The 24609-nt window shown below is 39.1% G+C and overlaps 1 protein-coding gene across 1 annotated transcript in view; it reads right to left on the bottom strand.

The window, feature by feature from the left end:
- TRPC6 (transient receptor potential cation channel subfamily C member 6) overlaps nt 1-5465 on the bottom strand; it is a 91628-nt gene extending 86163 nt beyond the window's left edge. The window contains exon 1 of the mRNA XM_051609122.1: nt 5456-5465. The gene's annotated coding sequence lies outside the window, so the exon portion shown is untranslated. The remainder of the gene's footprint in view (nt 1-5455) is intronic.
- Between the last annotated feature and the right edge of the window lie 19144 nt (nt 5466-24609).

The raw sequence follows: 24609 nt of genomic DNA on the forward strand, positions 1-24609 counted from the left end.
CCATACTGTGCTCTTTATGGACTGAGCTGCACACATAAGCTAAAGCAATACTCATTAGCAACAGACCTCAGCTCTCCAAGGTGAAATACATATTGTCAAGTCTGTTTTGCAGCTCTTTTAAGACAACCTTTATTGAATGCCTCACCCAAAAAAACCCAAAACAAAACAAAAACCCAAATAACAAAAAATAAACCCACACGGTAAGTTTCTTTTTTCCTCATTTCTGATGAGGCAAGAAACTTCAGACCATGTGACTGATTTTCTTTTTTACTAACTAACCTATCAAGGTGAAACAGCAAATTAAAAATATTTCCTTTTGATTTAAATATTTATTTTTTTAATCCTACATTCAGATTTAAAAAGATGTATTTAGGGGAAAAAAGTAAAACTCAACATTAAGCATATCTTCAGTTCAAAGTGAAGCATCCTTTTCTAGATACTTGTAGGAAATTAATAAGGAACTAAAACCTGGGTTTTCTGGAGCTTGGCAATAATGGTGATGTTCTTTTACCCAAGACTTGGGGAATTAAATTCAGCCATACAGTATATGAGAGATCCAGGCATGATTTTTTTTTTCTCCTGTGCCCAGTAGGAGGTAGATCCACTAGTCTTAATCCATAGGAAAGTGTTCCATCCACTAGGCTATAAAAGGAAACAACTCCACTCCATACTAAAGCTTCTACCTTTTTGCTATCAACAAAACTATTGTAACATATTTTCAGAGGACACAGCATCTCAGCAAAGACACTAGCAATCTGAAAAACAGCTGCCACATTGCACAGTACTCCCTGAAGAGATTACGTCTAATGAAGAGTCTGGAAGATAATTTTACAGGTCATTTCAAGCAAGATTGTTGAGGCTGGAGATAAAAATGATGTTATGTCAATAGCAGAAATTGTAATACTGCAGACAAGAAAGAAATTATTATTATATATATTTAACAATGAAAGGGTTTTAACCTATATATTGGGTTTGACAGTGATGAAAAACACTTGATCCAAGAACCACAAAAGCTGAGGAATGATCTGTGCCTCAAGGCAGTTATGCACATCAGAACCTCCTCTTCCCCTGTTTTCATCTAATAATTCGTGTGCCTCATTTACTTTACAACTGACATATTAATGCCTAATTATCCTTCTTCACATGTATGAGACAATACATTTTTCACAATGCAAAATATTTCAAAGTATAAATAAGCAAAAGAGCCAGATGTTTGACTGAATTAGTGTATTCTCACTAGCTTAGCACGATGCCAATCTGTTCTTCAAAAACATTTTTTTCAGCAGAGAAGTTTAATAAAAGTACTATCACTTTCAAACCCCACTGCACATCAGCACTTAGATTTGGGTTTAGACCTTTAAATGCACTTTCCATCCTGTTTTAAATTAAAAATTTGGGCTCTTTGCCAATGAAATACTTGAAAAGGCAAGGGGGGGAGAATTCATCCATGTTTTTGTCATAAAGGAAACAATCTTCTGGCATGTATGTCACAATGTTTTTTTTGATACATTATGGGCAAGACTTGATGAAAAGATGGAAGAGGACTACTAGAAAGAGTTTAATTTCTAATATAAAATTACTAAATCCTCATATTTTGGAAACATTTAACTACAAATTCTGTAGATACCCTGAAGTGCATTTTTCCTACCAAAGGTTCTGAATTTAAAAGTAAAGCACAATTTTTCTTACATAATCCCATTTGAATTACATTTTGCACCATACAAGCAAATAAAGGTAATTCACTTACTGCCAAAAGACTGTATTACCCTGCTTGGCATGGCTGAGCCCCAGGCACCTTGCCGGTCTTGTTTGCAACAAAGTTAGCAGCTAGCTTGGATATAGTAAAGCTGTTCTCCAGAAAGAGTGGTACTGAGTTCATACTCAATCTGATACACACTGTTAAGCATGAGTACTGAAATCCAAAGAAAGCCTCAAATACATGACTAAGTCTTCCAGGTCAGTCACTACTCACAGTTAGTTAACACTGACAGATCAGTATTTCAAGTATTTTTCCAATTTATAGGTAATTTAATATTTAAGCACACTATACTGTCTCAGCCTACACTAACAGACTATAACCTGATCAGCACTGCTGAACTCTTTGACACAAAATCAAGCCAGCTCAGTTGAACACTGACAATTATTCTGATTTTTAATGTGGCCATGCCATTTTACAATTAATGAATCAATTGAAAAAATATCTGGGGGAAAAAAAGACAAAAGGAAAAAAAAGGAAAAAAAAAAAGATGCACTCAGTGTCTTTGTGTATCAAGACTCAGGAGTACCTCTACTGAACTAAAGTAGTAGTTTGATAGACGAGGGCTTTAGCTACAAATACAAGAAATGTTTGTTGGGTGTTTTTTTTTAATTATCCAGGTACTACAGCACTTAAAGGCAGTCACAAAACGACACATGAAAAACATGTTCTATGAACCATACACGCAATAACGTCAGCACTAGGACTAAATCACCACTTGAAGAAAACTCTTTCTTAGTATCAAAGCGCTCTTCAAGTGACAGTCACATGCCACATTACACCAGTAAGTATGTTACCCTCTCAGTAATGTTTAAAAGGAAGCAGACTGTGGCTTTTTTTTGGACATCAGCTGTACTCTCCATTACTGTTCTGCATTAATCACCATCACACAGGATGTTCCTGGGCATTTTTGCACATGTAAATCATGCATGTCATTTTCCAGTTAGTTTGAAACAAACAAACAAACAAAAAAAAACAAAGAAGAAAAAAAACAAAACCCAAAAAACATCAAACAACTTTTGCAATATTGCATATACCAAGTAATAATCTAAATGAAATGTAAATAGCTTTATTTAAAACATTTTCATACATCAACGGATGTAATCTGGAGGGTTATTTTCTTGTGTTTTGCATTTAATCACAGACATTTGATGTCAAGGGACCTGTGGCTAGCTGTACCTCAATGACAGACCCACAGACCTCATGGTTTAGACTTATAATTGAATGGTCCACAGAAGGACTCGAAGGAAAAACATGGCACCTGACAGCACAACCAGCTCCCTGAGCTGTTCCATTTCTGAAGAAGCAGCTAAAGAATAAAAACTGGCAAACCATGTATGAAGAGACTTCATAAGGCATGCACACTAAGTCCAACTAGATTCACAGCACATGAAATACTCATTTTACATAGCTTATCCATAAGGGTAATATATGGTCTTCATCAGCAGTATCCTCAGGATCTGCAGACACCTTATATGACTGTACAGATACAAGGTTAGATTCCCATAATACTCTCTACCATACCAACATCAGCAAATACTGGTGATTTGAGGGTTTTTAAATAAAATAGAGAAAAGTATTCTTACTGCATGCAAATTACAAAGATGAGAAACGGTATATCCTAAACATGGGCCATTTGATTATGTTCTTGGCCATATGAAGGCCATTAGTAAAACTAATGACTTCTGGCTGGAAAGTCAGATCTGCAAAATGTACCTAAGACACGATGTAGGTGGAATTTAGGCAGGCAAATTCAAAACCTGTGCTTAGTAATCACATACCCTGGAGGACACTAAATCCACTGCATTCATTCCTGCCAGACAAGGAGGCCCTTGCAGTGGGGTTGTGAAGGCATTGTCTACAGACACCTGTGAAGTAGCTCCTTTCCATATCCAGAAAAGCCCCCAAAAGACAGCTTTGTGCATCTATAAAAACAAGTACTGCCCACTAAAGCATCCTTTTTAGTAGCCATTATATAAATTTAAAAAGGGGCACATTCCTCAAATTTACACCTTCCACGCATATCAGGTAGCTTCTGTCTATTCTGTTAAAAGACTGACAGAGACATCCACCATCAGGGAGGAACTCCAGGGTCCTGGACCTACCTGTATGACAGAATCAGTCATCTAAGGTCTTGATCTGACACAACTGGAGATAATTTTCTGCATTTAGTGTCATCCTAGTTCTACAAAGCAATTTGATGAGGATGTAGGCTTTCTTTATCGCCACTGTGAGATGATCAGAGGCAATCTCCATGTTTCTGTGCTGGACCAAGAGCTGCCAGCACAGTCTTACACTGCAGAAGTGAAAATACCAGCACCCCACTGACCTTGCAGATTTTGTTTTAGAGATGTATTTTAATCAGTTATATAAGATCTCTAATCTCTTAGGTGCACAACCATTCTGAATGGGTACACAGCAAAGGAACTTCAGAATTGTTGTATTAGTTCAAAGCTGAACTAATCTCTGAACTACACATTATGAGATTTTTCTCTGGAAAACATTCAGTAAACAGATGCATTCATGTATTTTGAGATCGGGTTTAAGTCCAACGTACCATAATGTATGGTCTTATAGCTACATGAGGTTACTGCTCAAAGACACTCAGGAATAGCAATACAGCAGTGAATTCTGAAAGCTGTTTACTCTTAACTGAGTTTATAAATAATCAACCACTGTGAGTGATGCCAGTTTACTTCCTATTATTCCTTTCCTATATCCAGTCTGTTCATAAGTGGCTGCCAAGTCCCTCATAGATAAAACAGCCAGACCTAGGAGAGGTTGATAACTGGAGTTTACCAGTTAAGCAATAAAACACAGTTTGTACAAAAGAAAGTACACATCTTCTGGCAATCACTGGAGATTCTAGGACTCATCTTGCACTGCTTAATACCTATTTTCCTCCTCTGTGGGATAGCTTCTCCTCAGAAGCACTAATAAGTGGTAATTACAGAAGTCACGCTGAGCACACACAACCAGAGGGACAGTCACTGTCAACAATGAATGTCAATTGACCTGGATGTTAAGAACTGCAGGTCCCGGAACCTTTAATAATTTAAGTTTCATTTAGTTTTTACAGCATATGTTTTTACACCCTACTTTAAATGATAACTCTCAGACAAAAGTTAAGAGAATTAATTACACGAGGCTATGTGACTTTGACAAAACGTGGTAAGGAACGGATTATGGTTTTATGAACACGCTTGTAATGTGCGCTCTCTCTGTGGGAGCCTCTGATCGTAACTACATTAAACCCCTTGGATATCGTTAATCTTAAGTACACCCGAGGTCCCTCGCACCGCTCTCCACGGCAAACCGAGGCCACCCTCGCCTCCCCTGCAGCGGGGCAGGCACCGCGCTCCGTGCCTGGGAACAAGCCCTGCCAGCTGGGCACGCGGGAGCTGCTCCTCCGCAAGCACAACTACCTCGCTCCTCCAGCGGGGAAGACGAGGAAAGATGACCGAGTCCCGCGGCGCTGCCCTCCAGCGGGTCCCGCCACGGGCCGGGCCGCCGCCGGGCGCAGCGGGGCGAGCATCGGCACCTCCCGCCGCCCGCGGAACCCGCGCCGCCGGCTCCGCGCCCGCCAGCACCTGTCCCGCCGCCTCTTCCGCTCCCGCGCAGAGCCCGGCGCCCCGGCCCGTCCGCGCCCGCGCAGGGAGGGAGGTAGGGAGGGACGGAAGCCCGGGCAGCGGGACTCACACGGGGTAGAAGGCATAGGGCGGCAGGGCGCTCTCCTCGCACGGCTCCGCGTCCAGCAGCAGGTAGTCCTGGCTGTCGTTCCGCCGGGCGCCGGCCGCTGGGGAGCTGCTCTTCCGCGGGGCGTAGGGCTGCGCCTGGCTCATGTTGTCCCGCGGCTGATGCGCCCGAAGGCGCAGCGGCTGCCTCAGGGCGCCGCGGGAGCTGCGCGGGGCTGCGGCTCCGGCTCCCGGCAGCGCGGAGGGCGGGCAGCGCGGCGCCCCGACCGCCCCCGCGCCCCGCCGAGCCCGGCCGGGCGGGACCGTGTCAAGCGGTGCCGCCGCCCCGGGAGCCGCGCCCGCCGCGCCGGAGGGAGCGCAGCTGGGCACGGGGTTGCGAAGTTTGCGGCGCCTCGGCTGGTGCTGCCGTTCCCGGCCGGCGGGAGGGGCGGGAGGTGGGAGGGCAGCGGGCTCCGCTCGCCTCCCCAGAGGCGCTGCACGGCCCCTCCGCACCGCCCTCGCTGTCCCGCCTGCCCCGCCGGTCCCGAACCGATCCTGCCCCGCCCCGGCTCCCGCCGCAGAGCGACCGCCCCGGGGACGCGCCCAGCGCGGTGGGACCGTCTCACCTGCCACGGTGCAGCCTGCTGAGCAGAGACGTACGGACATCGCTGCAAAACACCTCCAAAAAGGGGCATAATATTCTAAAAACAGCGTCGGCAAGGACCGTGCTCAGCTTCAACCACTTCGTACAAAACACAGCCCGCGGCGGGCTGAAAAAAATCAGGCAAGCGTGCGGCTGGGGCTAACTCCGGCTGTCAGGGGCAGGAGCACTTCTTCTGGCTTTATTTTAGCTTGGAAATACAGCGTGAGCTGTAATAGATAAAATATACTATTATAATTATTAACTTCTCTAGGAAAAAAAAATAAAAGGCACTGAAGAAATAACAGTATCTACAGGCATCTTTCACACTCACTGTAATAGACTTACTATTTCATCAGGGAATACTTAAAAATGCAAGTTGTAAGTGTATGGTTAAAATGAGCGCATCCAAATAAAATCATCTCTTCCTCATCCCCAGCCATGTTCACATAGTTAAAGGATTGCCAAGTTTGTATTTGAATAGTGCACAGCCCTTTACTCTTCAGGCATGGACACCTTCCCCTAATTTGGTGCTGTGCTGAGACGCCCAGCACCCCGCTGTAGGCCCCAGGCAGGCAGGCTGACGTGCCCCCGTGCTCTCCACCAGCCTTTGCCAGACCATGGATTTAATGACTGCTTGAGCCACCGAGACTCACTTCGCCTGTTGAACTGCAAGAGAAGGAGGGATATAGAGAGATCCACAGCTCACTGAAGCTACAACAGTATTTACGTGGTCTTGAGATGAGGTTCAGAAATACCTGCAGTCAGAAGTAATTTCACGGTTGCTCAAAGTTTCTGGAATTTCTTTTGTCCTCATAGTTACAGCTCTTAAAATTACACCCTAATGGGTTTCAGAAATCTTGCTTTCTTGCAAAGCACTCTTTCCTGTTAAAGAGTGGTTTATTTTAAATTGGAGGTTTAGTAGCAACATTATCGTGTATTTTATAGGTCTCATGCTAATTCTTATTTCATATTACTATATAGGGTTTGCATTTGAGAAATGTGCTGTTGACAATACCTCACATTTTTATTGCAAGAAAATTGTTTGCCAGTAACAGAGTACTTTGTGATGGGGGAATTTTAATGTGTTCCATCACTCTTGTGCATAATCATTTCATTCCACTTGTCCTGCTTTGCTACAAAGATGTTTTCTCAGGTGCTTCCTTTCCTAGATCCCAAACCTTCCTTGGTCTTAATTCATATTTCAGCCTCATAAGCTATGATATCACCCCAGGCACTCTTACTTTCTTGTTTATCCCAAATCTTCCATAAATTCTGAAGCCACACTCACAAGCTGAAGTGAAGACTCTTGTAGTGTCTTTCAGATTATATAGCAACAGTGGCACTAATGAAAAGGGAACGGAAACAACATGGCATTCTTATTTGTGCATGCTGTAGAACAGATATACCATGAGAATATAATCCATGTCAACAGGGAAGCCTACATCAGTATTTTTAGTGACTGCTTACTGAAAGTTAACCACAAACAGCTGCTTCTGAGTATTTGATAGCTGAGAAACATGGTAGCATCTTGAACTCTTCCAGTTCTTGGTCATGTCTCTACAAGCTTTTTTATTTCAGATTAACAGCATGTGATGGTCATGGTCATTACTTCTGTGTTACATAGGCTGTTTTGGTCCTTCATGTTTCATAGCACTGCTACCAAAATTAGCTATAAAAAGGAATCTTTACAGAAAGACAACTGAATAGGCACTGGACAGTGCATTTTCTCTAGAATGGAGAAAGTACCTATTACATTTGAAACAGTGGAAAAAACTTGTACTTATATTGTCTTTTTTGATTCAGTCTGGTGATTAATAAAGTATGCATGCTTTTCCATGCCTACATGCTTGCTAATTACAAATTACCTCCAGGAAACTACCTCAGTGTGATGCACTTTTGCTTCACTTAATCGAGGAGTGGTAGGACTTGGTAAGTTAAACAGCTGCATGATTTTTCAGAAACATTGGGCAGAACAAGTAATAGGAACAAAAAATGTTCATTGTCATTGAAAGAGAAAAAGATGCTGAGCTGAAATTCTGAATCTTTACAATCTGATTGATTAAAAAAAAAAAGTACATTTCAATGTACTCTAGCAACTGTTTAGTGTTCTTTACCTAATTACAGAATGAAGACATGCAGCACTGTAAGAGTGGGCCATACTTCTGCTAGATGTTAGATAAGTACACATCTTCTGAAGTCAGTGGATGTTCCAAGAGTTACAAGATGATGGAAAACCTGGCTAAAGGTGGTATATTCTGTTGCATTTAGGGTGTTCTGGATGTATTTTTGTCTGAATGGTTCAAGATATAGGATTGAACTTGCATTATTTCCTTCTTTGAGTAATAGTCTAGGGATGGTGATTCATTCTGCAACTATCTGTAAGGTAGTGAGATTACAGAGAATTACTGTGGATGGCAAGATGCTGGGAGGAAGAAGCAAGGAGTGGTCTTTTCCTTCTGTGAGAGACAAGAAAAGAAATTCCTATCAAAGAGTATGACTTTAGCTACTTGTTATGCTTCTTGCAGACCTTTCCAATGCCAAAATGAAATTCATATATCATTATTCTGGCTATGCTAATGACTTGGTGTTTCTGTTGCAAAGATAAACAATATGTACTATTTTTAATTAATTTCCCATTCTTAGTATTTTTGCAATGCTTCATGAAACACTTAAGTTGCAAACTGAATGTCAATTAAATTGCTGTACATGTTCTAGAAAAAGTTTTATCTTCACTGCAGTCCTTCCCATTCATATATATGTTTTAAATCAGTGAATACAGAAATAGACAAAAGAGCTATTTTTCTGAATCTTTATCTGTCTTACACGTATATTAACCTTTTGTTCCTTTGAAATAAAATATCTATAACCCTGACTGGTGATTAAAAAATCACATTATTTCCATACTATTTCCCTTATATGCACTTTGTTATTACATAATCTAAAACTACATCTGTTTTCACAGTTAAAAAGAACTGATGTATTTAGTGTGAGATTGAAGTGTTAGTTTAGAGCTGGCTTAATTGATTTTATTACAAACACAAATTACAAACTATTCCATCATAATTCACTCAGTCAAGTATTGCAACTGAGATTTTTCACACAGAAAGATGAAGAACAGAAACTGAAAACTCCTATTCCCTGTGCAGGGGACAAGTGACAGGCACATTGCTTAATGCACTGCCAGAAGTCACTTGGGTACCATGGCAATGAAAGCTGCAAAAGAAGCCATGCAGAATAGCACAGTACCATGATTCAGCCTCACTGAATAACTTACATAAAGGTTATCTCTATACAACAAAATATAGGTATTGCTCACTTGCATGCTAATCCAAACCTCTTTGGGAACAAAAGGAACTGCCAACATCAACCTGTACTTACAGCCCAGAGACTTTCAAGGTTTCATAGAAGGATGCTTAGTTGCTCATGTTTAACCAAAGTCTTCTTAAGTAAGCTGGTTGGATTAAACTGACAAAGGTACTCCAGCACCTGCTGGAGCTTAGGTTCCTGGCTCTCTGTTCTGCACTGGAAATACTGCCAAATATACACTTGTATACACCAGGAAAAGGGCAAGGCATAGTATCCATGCCATGGCTAAGCAGTGTCACTGTTGTGGGTGTGAGCAACACTTGGAAAGAAAAGAAGTAAGCTATACAGCAAAGAAATTCTGGTTTCTTGGAGGGGTGAAAGATGAGTAACCTGCCTACTAGAATTCCTTCTTACTGCATAGTACAGGACTGGAGACTTGCCTTTATACAGCCAGCAAAGTGAACCGTTGCTACTCAGTAGTTTTGTTAATTCTCTCCATAAAAAATAAAATAACTGTTGCCAGCTACTATCTTCAATCACAACTAGTTTTAATGTGAATGAGGACAGAATCATGTTGTGCCACCAGAAAAATGTATCTATGTCTAAAAATCTTCTCTAGTGTTGTCTCTTCTGGTCATGATCCAATCTACTGCTTCACATTCATCTCTCATACTCGTACTTTTCTTCCCACAGAAAGCTGCAAGTGTAAATCATAATCACTGTCAGAAATTGCATCTGTGCCTATTTCCTGAGAGCTCAATGAAGATGTGGGCTCAAATGGCCAGTGGATATTGGCACCCAGAGGAGAGCATTAGGACTAGATCATAGAAACAGTAGAGTACAGTGTTTGAGGTCAGGAAATACAGAAGAACTTTTGCACTTAAGAGAGAGGGGAGAAAAGTAGGATCTAAGATGAGAAGGAAATAATGTAGGGATGTGTTCCTACCTGGACATTTATACTCAGGACAGTAGTATGGGGGTAGAGATTTCTAGGAGCATCATTATTGCTGAACTGCCAGAGACACTCTACCACCATCACTTCCACAAATAGGCACACACGAGTTACAGGATCCCACAGCCATTATCCTATTTCTTGCTGTCAGAAACATACAGTTCTTCTCTATGGACTCTCACACAATGTCTGTCATACTACATTTGCCTTGGTTTATGTTAATTATTGTAAATTAGTTTCAAATATCTGAAATGCACTAACACCCACCTGTGGTGTATCTACGCTGTGAAAGTCATTGCAACTGAAATATTGTTATTAAATCTGTTGCAGTTTTATTGCACACCATTTTATGGGTTTCACACAAAGAATGTGCTTCCAACTCAGCAGTCTGAGACATGATTAAAGATAAGCAACACTAGTAATCATCAGGCCCCTATTCCCATTATAGTTTATAAGTGCTCCTTCTATATTATAAGTGAAGAGGAGGATATTTGAAGTTAAACTAGATAGAATTAAGTGGAAGTGGCAAAGTATTAACTTTCCAAGTAGAGTGTATATGTAAAGGGATGTTGGACCAGAAATTACGGATGTTGTGAAAAGCAGGAGTGAGAATTCTGACAGGAATCAATAGACTTACAGTATTATTACATCAGTTTGAGGTCAAAGTTAGATTTTTTCATTTGTCTACCTTCTGTCTTTACCAATTTATTCAATAACCTTATGTCCTTCTAAAGACTAATGTAAGAGCTTTTCTATGTGAGTTCCATGTTAACTCAAGATACTATATTAACTTCTGTGTCTTTGCCAGTGTGGTTCAAAACATCTCCACTTATCACCTAATTTTAGCAAAGAAGTCGAGAAACTGGTACTTTCTTAGCAGAACCAACATGTGATTGTCATCTTGGAGATTTGGTGTTTAGACATATCAATAAATAAATGACAAACCAGCATCGTAAATAATGACAAATTAATTAGAGCTTTAGCAAAAATATTTTCTTAAAAATTCAAATAACTATTGCTGACATAAATAATGTGGTTCATAACAGTTGCAAGATGTACTATTTCCTTTTAATTTTAATTTAAGTGGTCTGTATAAGTTGAAGGTATGAAGCACTCAATAATGAGAAAAGAATGTTTTGGGTTTTGGTTTTTTTCTGGTGAGTACCTGAAATCTTGATTTAGCCCTGGCAGTTTAACATTCAGGTTTGTCTCTATGTCATATTAAGAGATGACACCAGTAGTTACTCTAGTTCTACCAATAGAAAAGATTTGTTACATTTAAAAGCAGATTAAACATAGCAAGTACCTCCTGAACATGTCTCACTGCTATGTCAACTTCATCATTTAAAGATTCTAGAATGATAGATGTTGCAATGCTGCCTTCAAGATGGAAATCATAGTCATTGATATCCCACAAATTTTCTCCTACTGTTAAAAAAATAACTCAGAACACTTTCTTTATCATCAAAGTTATCTTTTCTAAGTTATCTACAATTTCTCTCTTTATATTTTATCCAAATTACACATATGCATCATTTTCCTCTGTAGTAAATTAGTTTCCACCCTAAGCTTCTTAGGTTGCCTGTTAGAAATATTCTAAGAAATAAAATAATCCAATCTGGAATTACAATCCACTTTGCATTTCTATTTCTTTTGCGACACGTAAATTCTGCACCATTTTATTTAGTGACTTGAGTAGTAAAGTAGAAGGCTTCAGTGCTTCTTGGCATTAATTTTTTGAAGAGACTCCACCTTCTACAATGTAAATTATTGGTTCTCTTTATTTTATTTATTTATTTATTTTATTTTATTCTAGGGTCTGACAGTATCAGTGCTACAGAGAAAACATGATGCATTATCAACTGGCATCGAACTGAGACTGTCTTTGAACTCAGATATGTCCTTTTATTTGTTGAGGGGTTTTTTATGCTATAAGTCTGACAACCATCAGAGAGACTTCCCTGGCTGGTTTCTGGAGGCAGGCCTGTATTTTCTATACTTGTAGTGCAGGTCTGTCACTCTGTCTTCTCTGTGTTCTTGCTGCAGATGATTGGCCTGATCTGTTTTGTTTGGAAATCAGGGAAAAGTGAATTAGGAAAAGGACATTGTTATGCCTGAAGGGATGTGCCACCTAAGCCAGTTCCACCTGAGGACCAGAGGCTTTCCTCTGTTTTGCGGTGCATCATTGGCCTTCCCAGCTGTTGACTCTCTGGTTCCTCTACATTCATGGCTTCCATTATTTGGCATTCACATATTTCTAGATTAGTAAGGGTTTGTTCAAATAACGGTTTTGAGAGAACATTCATGTCTGTAATCACACATTAATTATTCCATTTACCCAAGATGGTTCAAGGAAAGACAGTAACTATCCTTTAATTACGGCCATTATTTCCCTTTTTTTTAAAAGAAGTTCCACCATGCATTACTAAAGAAGAAATAATATCATAAAACTTGGATAATTATTTACTTATCATAAATATACTGAAAAAAACCACAAAACCTGATTTCTGGGATGAAGTTTGTTTACATACATAAGTAGTTGTATTTTATGAACTAAATTATAAAATATACTATATATTATATATATATATATGTCTTGAGGAAGAAAACAGACCGGGTAACAAAAATGTAAAACAACTCAGTCTGCTACAGTCACAAACAGTTTGGCAGGCTCTACTCAACATTCTGGATGAGATCAAGTCTTATATAAATTAATTCTGCTTATACATGTCCTTCATCCAAAATTTGAGCTATGGTGGCATCTGCCAGGACATGCTTTGACAGTCATTCTACCCATCATTACTTCAGACCTCACTGAGCAGTCACTCCATGTCCTGTCTCCAGACAGATGTTTTACCTGTAGTTTATGAAACTTAATTTGTATGTGACATCAGTGGGTGAGCTAGAAACTGTGAGATGGAGCACAGAAGATTTTAATGTAATTCCTTTCCTTCAGTTATGTGGTAATATTTCTGTTCATGACCTCTTTTGGGAAACTGGTTGGTTGCTGTAGTAATTAGCCAAAGAAGGTAGGGTCTTATTCACCTCAGTTATTCGTGAAGTGCTGGACTTGCTTTCTAAAAGCCTGACAAATATAAGCTCTGGAATATGAGATGTTAAAATGTAATGAGTAACAGGACAAGAGGAAATGGTCTCAAGTTGCACCAGGAGAGGTTTAGGTGAGATACTAGAAGAAACTTCTTCACTGCAAGGGTAGTTAAACACTGGAATAGGCTGCCCAGGGAGATGGTGGAATCACCATCCCTGGAGATGTGTAAAAGACATGTAGATGTGGTGCTTTGGTAGAGTTAGGTTAACGGTTGGTAGAGTTAGGTTATAGTTGGACTCGATGATCCTAAAGGTCTTTTCCAAGCAGAACAATTCTGTGATTCTGTATTAGATCCTTCTGGTCTGTACACAAATATTGGATTGTTATGATCTCGGTGTTAGCAAAAAATGGCATGACTTCAGGGTAGAAAACCTGCAGCGTTTCTGTAGATTTTGTTTGCTTGGAGTCATCATGACTGTTTGGAATATTTCTCTGCTCCTGGAATGACAGCTCTAGCAATCAGTGCACCTCGGGGAGGGAAGCTCATATGCCTTATTCCATGAGCACCAGCCTCACTGTTTTGTGGATCCCTGAGATGGCACAAGTGCTAGGGAATGGGCACCGCAGGGCTGCTGGATGGCAGGAGCTCAGGCTTTATAATCAGAGAACATTGCTACCGTGACAGCTGAGTTTTTAGTTAAAGACATTCATTCTAATTTTCAATAAGCAAAAGGATATTAACAGTGACTCCAGAAATGCTTCTGAGAGACAACTCCGTGGGCTTTTAGGAAAAAAAAAAGAAAAGAAAAGAAAAAAAAAAGAAAAAAAAAAAGAAAAAAAAGGGAGATATCATTTTATATTTGCCTTATTTTGCACTGTCTTTAGGCATCTATTAGTGTCACTTGCTTTGATGGATTACTTGGTCTTGTCAAACATGCTTGTCCTTAAAACAGGAAATTATTCAGAGGTTGCATTGCTGACTTATGCAAGATGTTTATTTGTTGTGTCTGGCTATGCAATCACAGTGTCAAAAAAATACTTTACACTGTGGTTGATTATACTATTTTAGTAATTCACAGGTGTCACACGCCTCTGGTTTGACTACACCATGATGCATAACATTTGCCTACTACTTTTACATCATGGGTCTTCAGGAATAATGGTCTCTACTTATACAGCTTGACAAATTTGAAAAGACCAAACCACTTAGTTAAAAATATTACAATGACTCATACTCCTTTGTCAGATAAAAGGAAGCTGCTTCCACTGTTGAAGTGTGTTATTGTCCTGGTTTGAGCCAGTTTGAAGGCAATTTTCCTTTTACTGATTTTTTTCCTTCAGTAAGCTTTCTTCTAACCACCAGCAAGTGTTCCAGCTACTGCACTGATAACACTGGAATGTTTATGTTACTGCCGAGAGTCCAAAGTTGCGTCTTTGCTCTGCTGCCTTAGATGCTGCTGGAAGCAGCCCATAGGGAGCAGTGGACCAGATGGACAGTAAAACTGGCCAGAGATATTCCGTTCCATATATCTACGTAAGCTCGGAGGAAGGTCAGAGATCACAGAAGACAACTTCCTTCCTGCTTCTTCTCCCTTTCTCTTCTGTCCATGGCCAGCATCCAGGGAGAACTCCATCTATCCATCACCACTGACCCTGGGCTCGTGCATCCCTGACCCTCATCACTCTCCCTTCAGCTCCTGTCTGCTCTGCTGGTCTCTCCAGCAGCTCCAGGACTTTTCAGGTCTGTTCACAGTTCAGGAGATGCTGTGGGAGTTGCTGAGGGTGGGGGGAGGCAAGAGGCTTTTTGCACATTCCTGAACACATCTGTATATAATTTACATATTTTCTTTAATCATTGGTATTTAATTAAAACTGTCTAGCTTAGTCTTCAATCCAGAAAAGTCTCTCTCTCCATAATTTTATCTCTCCTTCCCTACCTGGGTGGGAAGGGGAGGGGACTGAGAACATTTTTGTCTCTGGTTTGATTGCCTATCCCGACTCAAACTGTGACAGTTATTTATCTTAAACTGGTATTCATATCTTAAGTGATGGATAGATTTAAGCTGGCTACTTCTTATTTTAATATAATTATTATGTTAGAAGCAATGGTAAAGTCTAACTGTTTGAGGATTTTCTTCCCTAATGTTTCCAAGTAAGAGCAGAGCCTATAAAACAGATGGTGCTTTAACACAGATTTGTCATTTCCACTTCAGCATACAAGACATCTTTTTGACTTGATCAGTACTGTTTTGTAGTAAGGAAACTTTTTTTGAGAAATTTGCTATTATTTGTTCTGTGAAAATTCTGATAGCATGGAAGGATTTAGATAACACCACAACATACAAGACATTTAATGTATGTGCGAAATTGTTGCAGTCCATGCAAAGCTACAAGAAGTATTCATTCAACACAGTATCATGTAAGTAAAACCAATGTCAACCCAGAAAAGTAAAAATATGAAACAGATCAGAGTACAACTGCAGTTTCTTCTGATGGACTTTATAAAGTACATCGTGGTGGTCATCTGCCTAATCCTTTACCAGACTATCTGCAGCATCAGTGAAGTGGTACTTGCTGCTTATAGACCAAGGAAGGTATGTTTGGAGGCAGAGATATATAAAATCCTCGGGCTTTTAAGAATACCATGCTGGTGGGAAGTAATTTTCACTTACCTTTAGATGTTTACAATATAGACATACAGCTATTCAGGCTTCTTCTGTAGGCAATTGTCTATCCATTTAGGTTAAGACAAATTGCACACTGCTGGCAGAAATTTTCCCCCACCAATCTTCAGGGAAGCCTAGATAATTATCCCAGAAGTAGTTGTTTTTACACTGCAAATGTATAACAGGCAAGAAGAATTCTTCTGCACAGTTCAGCATTCACCTATGACCTTTTAGGCTCCCACACAATAGTTCATCACATACAACTTAGACCATGTTGTAATAATAGATGCATGGAAGTCCTATGAAGTCATGATACACAAAGCTGGGAAATGTCTTAAACAGGAATCTTTTTTTCCAGACTCTCCTTTTGCAAATGGTAGTTATGAGATACTATCTGCAACTTATGCCTTAAAAAAAAAAAAAAAAAAAACAACACAAAACAAAAAAAAACTCACAAAAAAAAAAAACCCAAGCAATTCCAGGATCTAGTAGAGGCTTTTTAACATAAAATCAAAATAAAAATTAAAATTAAGCACTAAAGGAGTGGGATGAAGTTAGGGCAGAGGGAAAGACACAGCAGCTCTATGGAATATACTACTTATCCCTTTTAATTGAAAATATTTTTAAGAGCTGGAGAAAATTTACAACTTCAGAGGGGCTTTTTATAATTATCTTAAAACTCAGAAAGAGTAAGAAATCTTTCCAAAATACGAATCTCTTACATTTGGTAGAAATAATTAATAAAATTGCAATATTAAAATCTGGTTGGATACTTTTTGTTCAGGCTCTGCAAAATATCTACATGGTTGGTGCATTTGGGGGGTTGGACTAGATGATCTTTCGAGGTCCCTTCCAACCCCTAAGATTCTGTGTGATCTGTGTGATTTATAAATAATTCTAGCAAAGAAATAAAATGTGAAAATGAATGTACTGAATTTTTATGCTTATTCCCTTTTCAGTAAATATGCAGGGATCTTCTTTTATCCCCCAAGACCAGATGTACCACATGTAATGAGATTCTGCGAAGTATCAATAAGCACAAACACCACAAAAGTAATCTGGGGTATTCAGTTCATTCCTAACAAGCAGGATTAATGGGGAATGGATAAATACGTATGTAAAAAGCAAGACTGGATTGAAAGTTAAGGCTTATGGCCAGGATTAATATTTAAGAGTACTTCAATATATTGAGAAAATTCTCCCAGAGTTTTCTCAGGGGAAAAACAATTGAAATAAGAAAAAAAAAAAATATATAAACCAGGCCTTCTGAGGGAAGAGCTGAAGTTATTAATTCAGTATTTCCAGGTTAAGTTGAACAGATTTTTTAATTGTTTAGTCAGCAGGTCTCTGTGTTTTCTTCACCAAGCTGAAGTTGCAAGACAAGTTGCAGTCACAAAACATCTTGTCCCAGACTTCACAGTTCTCAGCTTCTCTCCAGTCTGCTGATTCCTCAGTGCTTAAGAAAACAAACTGCAAAAAAAATACATCAAATATATGCAAACTACAGCAGTGATCTACTGCACACAGCTATGCACACATCAGTTATGTGCAACAGCTGTTCTGCACAGTTCACCCCAGTGCTGAGATGGTTTTGTACTGAATTAGATTTTACTGAGGTACAGTAGGAGTACATTTGCAATAAAAATTCTGTAACTGTCTTGCACAGGCTGTTAAATTCCATGGCACATGTATGGAGCCACAGTCATACCATACAGTCTTAATCCTGTCTGGATCCTCCAAACTACACCATGGATTAATCTATTCTTTTGGATTAGAAAAATCCTGCTCTTCGTTATAAACAGATTAATGACATTTTTTTAACTCTACATGTCTTTGAAAATACGACTAATACTCTGCTAGTCTCCACAAGATCATTGTGGTAGTTCTCATCTAACAAAAATGTGTACAGCAAAGACAAACCAAAAACTTACCTGAAAAAAAAGCAACAAAGAAACAACCCACCTACAAAACTATCCATTTTGTGTCAAGTATGCAACACCTTTCATTTTACCTTATTATATTGATTATTAGCAATAAACTCATATAAAAAGGGATATATTTGTTCTGTCAAAGCAATTTGTGTCCCTAGCAAACAATTCTAAAAGTCAGAAAGGACAGTGAAAAATTAAAAAACACATAAATGTTGAATCTTATCCAAGAAACACAAGCTAACCTGCTTAATGTTAATTACATAGTGGGAGATGCCCAACCCCCCCTGCCCATGTAGGGGAGTTGGCACTAGATGACCTTTAAAGTCATTTCCAACACAAACCATTCTGTGATTCTAGAGGGGATTTTCCAGGCAACAGTTTGTCAGTTTGTTTTAAATGGAGACAATAAATTGTTGGGGCTTAACTGATGTGTTAAATAAATTATTGGATAAAACTCTCATGGTACTGCTGTCTGAACCACAAGACTGATATTCTTTCTCTCTGAGCAAAGTGTTGCCTATTGAAAGATGCTATTTAGAAACTTGAGTCTTAAAGAATCTGCTCATCTTCTTCACTCATCATCTCTTGAGACATTGCTACTTGCCTGAGAGTTCTCACTGAGAAAAGCTTCTAGTCCCCTGGGCTGCAAAGACAGGTTGGAAAATAAGAATCCACTTCATACTCCTCTTGGGATTGATGTTAAAAATAATTCTCAGGTTTTGATGTTCAAATTAGTTTTTACTTCAGATGAAGCAAGAATTGGTATCATTTCTAAGGGGAAAATAAATGCAGTAGACCTCCAGTTTGGAGACAGCAGTTCTGGGAGGTTCCCCATGCATGTGTCCTGTGTCCTTAGCCACTGATGCAGCAATGAAGGGCCTCTCTAAGCCCTTTCAGCACTACTTCAGAAGAATCTCTTTTTTCACATATGTTAAAATTAACATTAAATTCCACTCAGTCCTGAAGTGTTGTGTTCAAAGCAAGAAAACTTCAAAACCACATCTTGCAATGAAAAGAGCTGAGATGCTTCCTTAACAACTGGGCAGTGTCACCACTGCTGTTGTGCCACAGCTACAAGGCTGCACAGCCTCCACCAGTGCCCTGTCTTCTCTTCAATAACTGAGAGCAAAATTCACCTGTTCTACAAAAAGGATACAACCCACACATGGTGCAAGCAGAAAGTGAGTCGAAAGAGCAAAGCAAGTTTGTCCTCAAGCCAAGGAACAATCAGATCTGTTACACCTACAGGATACGTTCCTGTAGTTACAATTGTTTTGTGAACAGTTTTACTGACTTGTAACAGTTACCTGAAAAGCCCTGATACGTGTAACACCTTTAGTCCTGCTCCTTTGCCAGGACACTCAGAAAAAGCACTGACCTTGCATTTCTAGCTGACATGCCTTCTTTTTGTTTCTGGGCCATTTCAGTGTCGGGAGTCCCTGGTCCCAGCGCATCTGCTTTGAGCATTGGTGGAAAATATAGGTACTTGATGGCCTTACAGTAGCTTAAAGATATCCCCAGGGACAGGTCCTGGCTAAATCTCAACACATCAAAGATTTCAAACATAGCTATTGAATTTTTTGAATACCAAAAGACCTGATGAAAACTGCATCAACAATTTGTCACGTTTGTTGCCTCTCTGTTCCTGCCATTCAAAATTACTCTTACTTCATCTTAATTTGGAAATATATTTCCATATAGCTCTGTTCAATATACAGTAGGTGTGAACTGGCTGCTCACTACCCTACCTGTGCCTACTATAACCCAGACCATTTCCTTACTATCTCCAAAGGCAAAACTATAAAAGACAATGTTAAAAATTGTTTGTGGAACTGGCTGGGAATACTTGGTGAAAAACAGAGGTTTACCCACGAAACTATATTAGCTTTTTTTATTAGGAAGTAGAATTATTTAAAAAAAAAATAAAATGAGAGAAAACAAAAAGAAGAAAAAGATGAAAGAATATGTGAAACAGTCAAACACAAGTCCCTGTTCTAAACAAGGGATTTGAATCTCATTTGCATCCAGAAGATGTAAAACTGTTTTCATTCACTTTATTCATGGAAAACTTCTAAATTTCCTTTTGTAGCAAACAAGAAAATATTGGAAAACTTGAAAATCCTCAGCAGGCAGGAAAACTACTTCCTATCCCTCTTTAATACAGAAAAGGATAAGAGCATTGGCTTAAAAAAATCAAACTGAAATTTGCAAGTGATACAAAGTCTTCAAATTAATGTAATGGATTTTGATAATGCTGAATCGTAATTATGATATACCCATGTTATTGCAACAGAAAATACTATATATCTTTTAAAACATGAACCAAGTTTAGTGACATGAACTACAAATGCCAAAATTATATCATCAAGAGGCAGGTGCAACAGGAAGTAGTTTGTCTGGAAAAGATGGGGAAGCATTAACATTTTTGTTAACAGTATATCATCACTGACACTTGTGCAGCATGTTATATGCTACAGTTCTGTTTATTCCAGCTGGTTCCATTCTTGCACATTACAAGGACTTTCTTACCTTTTGATCTTTTCCTTTTCCCACTATGAAGGAATTACTATTACGTCATGCACCCAGATTACAGCTCCTATGCACAACTGTATTTTTTTTTTTTTTTCATTGATATTAATCTGGGTTGACAAGGAGCTTGCAAGCTGGAGAAAAAAGGTGTCCTGGTTTGAGCCAGGATGAAGACAATTTTCTTTTTACTGATTTGTATTTCTTCTGTGAACTCTTTTTTAAGCAGCACACTTGCCGAAAGTAGCAGCAAGTTTTCCAGCCAGTGGATTCATAACACCCAAATGTTTACAGTTACTGCTGAGAGACCAAGGACACTTTGCTCCACTTGTTGAATCTGCTGGTTTGGACACTAAAGGAGCAGAGGAGTCGTACAACCCTCCTGTAGGGAGGAGCCAACTAGACAGATGGAAAAATTGGTGAAACAAATTGTTCCAGCTATATATCTATGTAGCTCTCAGTATAAATTCAGGGATCATGGAAGTCAAGCCTCTTTTACTCTTCCATCCATGTCCAGCATCCAGGGAGAACTCCATCTACCCATCACCATTGATCCCTGGGCTCATGCATTCCTGACTCTCATCACTCTCCCCTCAGCTCCTGTCTGCTCTGCCCTCTCTCCGCCAGCTCCAGGACATTTCAGGTTTCTCTTGATTTAAAATCTGATCTTATTGCCACTATATTCACAGCTCCTTCCCTCCTCTCCTGCTTCTCCTTAATTACATTTCTCATTTCAGTTTTAGATTTAATGTGTTGCTAAGCTCTGCTTCACTAAAACAATTGCCTCTTGTGACAAAAATTGATATGATGCTCATGGGATTTGGATGACAGATGTCAGGAATTCTCTTTTGTATCTTCTCTCCCTCCCAGATAAATACATCCTGTACAGATTTTCAGAAATGTTGGACTGACTTAGACGCTCAAGACAGTTTCAAAAATTAAGTGTGTTTTTTTGAGCCTAAGTCAAAATGAAGCATGGATAAACTTCTGTGCATAGATCACTGCAAGAAAATGTCCTGATCTACAGAACATGTACAGATCAGATGTCTCTTTGATGGTAAAGAACTACAGGCATTAGTTTTAAGTTATTCCAATAATGGTGTTGTCACAGGCTCACTTACCTTGCCACTTTGCCTCTGAAACTGTACCTTAGATGCTTTTTAAAATTTTACCTGAAGTTAAATTTCCTAAATACCCATTTGGAATTGAAACTTCCCCCAGGAAAACCTTCTCTTGTAGCAGTTTTTCCTGAAGCAAAAGGGTGAAATGAACAGGTGTACAGCAGCTGTCCAAGTTAATTTGGTGGTAATGTTGGTTTTCATGTGGTTCTTTTGAACACTGACACCTTCCTGCCATGTAAACAATGCACGTGTCTGAGGAATGACAAGTCATGACAAGACTAATGACAGGCTGAATCAAAAGAGAAAAAGGTCATCTCTACAACATTAAGATTTAGGTGTAAGTATTGTAACTGCCTCAGTACAAAGAGATCTGCCAGTGGATCTCTAACTACTATATTTGTCTTTCTTTTTATCTACATAGCAACAAGGGGATTATGGAGCCTTCAGTTATGGAAAGATTCTTGTTTTCATCATCGGTCCCTCTGAAGCCATTTATTAGGACTTCACAAAAGGAACACAGTAACAGATGAAACACAGTTCACTGGATTAACACTGGCTTGGGACCTACTGGCACATTACTTGGGAACTGCTCCTAATTCTGCCATTAACTGCTGTGCGATGCGATGTTAAATCATTTTCTTTCTCCACACCTTAAATTCTCCATCTGTATGACACAGATAACTCAGACATGGCCCATAAAAAAAAAATGCTGAAAAAGAACTACTTTTTTTCATTTGATTCAAAGAAGAAAAGGAGATACCATAGTTTAAATGAATAAGAACTCTTAAAAACTTAAAATACTGCTAGCTATTTAATTGTGTTGTTTAGGCAGAAACCACTGGCAGTTCTGAGGCTGAAATGCTGATATTATTTTATAGCATTATACCATTTCCCAAGCATATTGACTGGCTTTTACTAAACTGTTAGATGTTACTTCTGATATACAGTAGAGAGTGAACCCATTCAACATTCCTAACTGAGTTCATGATATATGGTATTTAAATAAGGCAATCTAAGCTCCTGATTAATCATCCATTAGCAGTAAGTTATCATTATGTAATCTGCTTCTGAAGATATTGAAACACAGTATTAAGCAGTTATTATGCACTGCTTCCAGAATGTTTTATGAGTCTCTTCCAGTGTTTTATGACACTGACTTAGTACTGCATCACAGTTTACATATACACATTAAAGCTGTTATGTTAAACCCTTAATTCTTAATTACCATTAACGTATTAAAAAAGCAACCTGGGCAAACTTTATTTTCCTTATGATCCTTAGATCTGAGAAATTTTAACAACTTTGCTTCTCTTCTCTTAGTCATCAAATTCTAAACTAAAGATATTGATTTTCACCTAAACCCTCTTGAGCTACTGCAAAATCCTCAGAGTGTTCCAGGGTAGTTCTCACTCAATAAAGCTCCCACTACAAGTTTCATATGAGAGTTTGGGCTGAGTGAAGGCTGAGCAAAGATCTCAGGACTTGTCCCAGGGGATTTAATACCTCCTGTGTAACACACAAGTTCTGTTATGCATGGCTTTACATTTTTTAATCTAAAGAATTCAACCATCTGTGCTAAATAATTAATTCTGGGGAGTTAGCATTTCAGAGATGTCTTTTATAGAAAACTTTTAAGTCTAGTGTGCTATTATGTTTAACTTTCATCACATACAATTATTTGCTTGGTTTTATAGCCATGGTTTTGTTTTTACTGTCCCATTCTTACACAATCCAAATAATAAAACTGCCCACAGTCCCACACTCCTTGTTTTGAGATCTGATAAAAAGCAAAATCACTGAACTTCCCACCTCAGTTTCTACAGTGTCTAATACGTATTTTTTCTTTCATGACAGCCCTTACAATTTACTTCAGCTAAGGACTTTAATTACTACATGAACACCAATTAATTAATGAATCTTTGAAGCAACTTTGGGAGACAGGAATTAATTATAGAAATGAAGACACAGAAGAATTTTGATTTGCTAAATTTCAATAGCAAATGAGGAGCAGAATGAAGAAGAGCACTGCCTGCATCTAGACTCCTAGTTGTCTTTGCAACTCACACAGATACATTTTCTGTTTCTCTTATGAATGCTCTTTCCTTGTTCCTTGCATTTCATGACTTACCACTATTCTCTCTGCAGTATTAAAATCTTTCCTGTAAGATATGGGTCTTTGCCTGGAAAGCCTCTCAAAGGCAGCAGTCCCAAATAGTATGCAAGCACATTCCTTCTGGGCTTCCTGAAACACATCCCAGTGATAATCTCATGATAAATTAATTGCAAATTATTAACAAACACACCTCACCTGATTGTAAAACAAAAAGCCCTTCCCACCACTTCAGCAATAAAAACTGTTTTGAACTATGATATAGAAAACTATGGATGCAAACTGGAACACAGGAAGTTCCACCTCAACATGAAGAGAAACTTCTTTAATGTGAGGGTGTCAGAGCACTGGAACAGGGTGCCCAGAGAGGTAGTGGAGTCTCCTTCTCTGGAGACTTTCAAGACCCTTCTGGATGCATTTCTGTGTGACCTGTCCTAGGGGATATTGCTCTGTCAGGGGGGTTGGACTTGATGATCTCCAGAGGTCACTTCCAACCCCTAACATTCTATGATTCTATGATTCTGTTATTTGAAGGGGATAGCAAACATCATTTACATCCTTCATTTTCATTGCCAAAGCCCAGTTAGTGGGACAAATGAGATTAAGGCTAACTAGGTATTAAATAAAAATACACTTTTAATTGGACTCTGACAAGGTAACTGCTTGAAAACTCACATACTGGAAATTAAAAGCTTTCTAAGAGAATTCTGTGCAGGTCTGGATTTAATTTATTTAGCTAGCTTATGCTTCATCCCTTTTTAGCAACCCGTTGGCAGTAAAATCAATGGCTTTTGCACCTGTCAGTCTTTGTTGATGCTAGGTGGAGTTTCCCTAAAAGCCTAACTTAATTCTCATCTTGTTGGGGTTTTTTTTGT

The sequence above is a fragment of the Apus apus genome, chromosome 1, assembly GCF_020740795.1.
Source record: "Apus apus isolate bApuApu2 chromosome 1, bApuApu2.pri.cur, whole genome shotgun sequence".
NCBI classification, from domain to species: Eukaryota; Metazoa; Chordata; class Aves; order Apodiformes; family Apodidae; genus Apus; species Apus apus.